Source organism: Scyliorhinus torazame, chromosome 17 (genome assembly GCF_047496885.1).
Source record: "Scyliorhinus torazame isolate Kashiwa2021f chromosome 17, sScyTor2.1, whole genome shotgun sequence".
In the NCBI taxonomy this organism is placed as follows: Eukaryota; Metazoa; Chordata; class Chondrichthyes; order Carcharhiniformes; family Scyliorhinidae; genus Scyliorhinus; species Scyliorhinus torazame.
This window is the reverse complement of record NC_092723.1, coordinates 57,122,997-57,126,882: the sequence shown is the minus strand read 5'-3', so window position 1 is coordinate 57,126,882 and position 3,886 is coordinate 57,122,997.

The following is a 3,886-nucleotide window of genomic DNA, read 5'->3' as shown; positions in this document are numbered from 1 at the left end:
CAAACTAAATCTTACAACTTAGACACATGAAGAGTTGTATAGCTGTGAGGATAATCTACTTCATGAGCTTTGGGTAATTAGGATCTGTGTAGATAACTATGTGACAGAGTGAAATAAAAATCTGAATCAACATCAAAGATATCTACCTGGAGCATTGCTTGCAGTTTTGGTCTCCTTACCTAAGAAAGATATACTTGCCATAGAGGCAGTGTAGTGGAGGTTCATTAGGCTGACACCGGGATTTGCGGGACTGTCCTATGAGGAGAGATTAATTCGACTGGGCCTGTAAACACTAGAGTTTAGAAGGGCTGAACAGATTAGATGCAGGGAGGATGTTTTCCTAGTTAGGGAATCTAGAACCAGGAGAAATAGCATCAGGATACGGGAAAGACCATTTAGGATTGAGATGAGGGAAAATGTCTTCACTCAAATGGTGGGGAACCTGTGGAATTCTCTACCACAGAAGGCAGTGGAGGCCAAGTCACTGAGTGTATTCAAGAAAGAGATAATTTAAATTGTTTTAATGGCACCAAGGGGTATATGGGGAGAAAGCAGTAATATGGCATTGAGATCGAGGATCAACCATGACCATATTAAATGGTAGTGCGAATTCTATGGGCTGAATGGCCTCTTCATGTTCCTAATTTTCATGTTTCAATGGGTGTGATTTACCGGCTGCATGGCGGCAGAATGGGAGCGCAACATGGTCAGTAGGTCCTAGGAGAGGCCTCCTGCAGGCTTCCTGACAGCCAGCACACCTCGTGGGATCTAACCAGATCCTGTTAGGTGTCGTGATCAGAATCCCACCCAAAATAGGTGAGACTAAGCCTCACACGCCTAAGTCGGTTTTAAACCGACTTAGGCAAGATTACTTGGGATCTGCAGGGCTCCCGGCATCTACCAGCCACCTCAGAGAGACCCCAGCTGGGCACTGTTCAGTACTGGTCCACACAAAAGTGGACTAGGCAAAACGGCACTGGGTGGGGTTGCCCGGACTATCGGAGGACCCTGGGTGGTCAGGGGTAGGGCAGGGTGGGCCTGGCTCGCCCACTTGACTGCGGCATCTTGGCACTGCCAGGCTAGCATCCTGGCACTGGCAACTTGATACTGCCCCCCTGGCAGTGCCACGGTGTCCGGGTGCCAGGGTGGGACTGCCAAGTTTCAGGGCCTGAGGGAACCATGCCCACGAAAGGAGGGTGTAGGACAGGTATGAAAGGACCTCCAGAAGGTTGGGGGAGTGTAAAGGGTGGGGCCCTGGAAGGGGTGGGGCCCAAAAGGGGGTGTGGGTAGGCCTGAAAATGGAGGGCCCTCAGCAACCCCATAGCAGGGTGTCATCACTTGGAGGGATGTGGGTTAGTGTGTGTGGAAGGCAACATTGCCCGAGGGTGGGGGGTAAGGGGAATCTGCAAGCCCAGTTAGAGATCAGGGCACTCTTTCAAAACGATGGGCTGATCTCTGAGGAGCCGCTCTGGTCAGCGAGCTCAGCTCCCCAGTCATGAAAATAATCCTAAGGACGGGATTTACCAACCACCCCGCTGCGCATTTTTGGCAGGGGAGGTCGCCCGCCATTGTCAACAGGATTTCCTGTTGACAGCCCCCCTCGCCACCGGGAAACCCATGCGCCTGCGTGGCACCGGAATTTCCCACCGGCATGAACAGTCAGTAAATCCCACCCTAAGTGTGGGCTAGCCCAGTGGGAAATTCCCAGGGCCCCAAAAAAGACGACTAAGTGTGGTTAGATAGCAGTGGGAAACTCGCTGACAGAGCCGGTGGGAAACTCTCAGCGAAACCCGCCACAAATGACACTTAGAAACCTTTCTGTTACATTGCGCTCTATGGGTGTTTTTTAACAATCATCCCACTGCGTGTTTTCCGGCGGCGGGGACGGCCCACCAGCGGGATCTACCCACCCCGCCGTTGTCAACAGGATTTCCCGGTGACAGCACCCCTCGTCGTCGAGAAACCCGTGCTCCGGCGTGGGACTGGAATTTCCCGACGGCGTGAACGGCCAGTAAATCCCATCCTATATGTTCCCTTTTAGTTGACTGTGGCGCACAAAAATCTCTCCTGAATTTAGATTGAATTCTTGTGCGAATGTAGTTTGTTCAAACAGCCGCAAAAATATTTAAACACTAATGAATCAAATTATTAAACCCACAGTGATCGAAATCCTGGAACTCCCTCCCTAGCAACACAGTGGTTGTGCCTACACCGCAGGGACTGCAGTGGTTCAAGGAGGCAGTTCACCCATCACCTTCTCCAGGACAATTAGGGATGGCCAATTAATACTGGCCTAGCTAGTGAAGTGTACATCCCATAAGTGAACAATAAAATAAAACATTTTAAATTCAAACACTACAGCCACATAATATATGAGTGTTTCACATGGTTTAGAATAAAAACTGAAACCCTCCATCAAATTCAAGATTCAAACCCTGAAATTACCAATGCATCGAAATTTTAACTTTCATTTTCTTCACAGGAGGGATTATGATGCATTCTGCAGACCAATGTAATTGTGGATTTTTGGCAGTACTGAATTATATTGATGTCTTCTGTTGCCAAATAATGATGAGGCTCTATTTGTGATATGATGTTATGTCCCAACAGCGTCACCAATACTGTGGGTATTTCTGTTTATCGCGGTGAACTACAAGTCTTTCCCTTATATCGGTCAAATGACCACACAGCCAGTTAGTCAGTTCAAAAGATGGTTTATTTACATACACAAGGATTACTTTGACATGCAAACGCAATATCTGCTATGAGTTAAACTACACCTATCAGCTACAATAACCTATACTTAACGTCAGGGTGACCGGCACTGTGCAGATGGATAAGGCCTTTATCTTGATCTCATGTAGCTGGTCCAAAAACGTGGCTCTGTCTCTGCTGGGCTCATCCATCAGGTAGTGATCGTTGGTCTTGAACTCGGCTGTCTGGTCGTTATGCTGCAGTTGGTGTGGGCACAGGCTGATCCCAAAAGAGGCTGGCACAGGCTGGGTCCAAAAGAGACAGAACACATGGCTGTGTCATCTTTTATTCCTCTGGGATTTCGCGCTCTTTGGGGCGGTCCTTAACCTTGGACCCAATAGTTCGACAGGGCTCTGATCACTGTCTTCGATTTCGGCCAATAAAGGGGCGGGTGCCTTGGTGGCTGGGCAGGTCCTCAGCAGTCATTGACCTTGGCAGTTGGGCTCACTGAGTAAAGGCAGTGGCGCCGATCAGTCTGTGGCTGTATTGGTTTCTTGATTGGAGTCGTATTGTCCTGGGAAACGGGCCATTAAGAATGCAAACGAGCGGGGGTTTCGATCAGGTCTCGCTACCTGTGTTTCAGATACACATAAGCCCTGTATCTGTCTGAGTCCTGGGTTGGCCATAATTCCCATGTTCCTTTGCAGGTGGCCATCTTAGATGGCTACATCCCGTCCTCTTGATCCTGAACGCGAAGCGTGATGGATCACACTATTGATCCCTGTTCATCCTTGGTGGACCGGTCATCCTTGGTCAAGGCAAGGTACTACTCTACTCTATCCTATGGTTTGGGACATTTACATAATATTTCATTAATACATTCATAAATTAATTAATCTCTAACAGTCACTGTAAAACATTTAATTTATCTGCACAGTTGATCTCTAACTAACACTATCTAAGCTACTCTCATGCTGCTGGTGGATATCAAAGAACTTATGTCCAGTACAAAATTTAAAACACCAACATCACATTTCTACTTAATCCTAATAAAGTTAAAGAGGTACATGGTTGATTCTTAGCAGCAATTAATACAAGCGTTCAATTTTGATGAATTCCAAAGAAGGGGGATCGGACTGGATATATCGGGGAGTGGGAGGCTTTTGCTCACCATTTACGGAGTCAAAGTGTC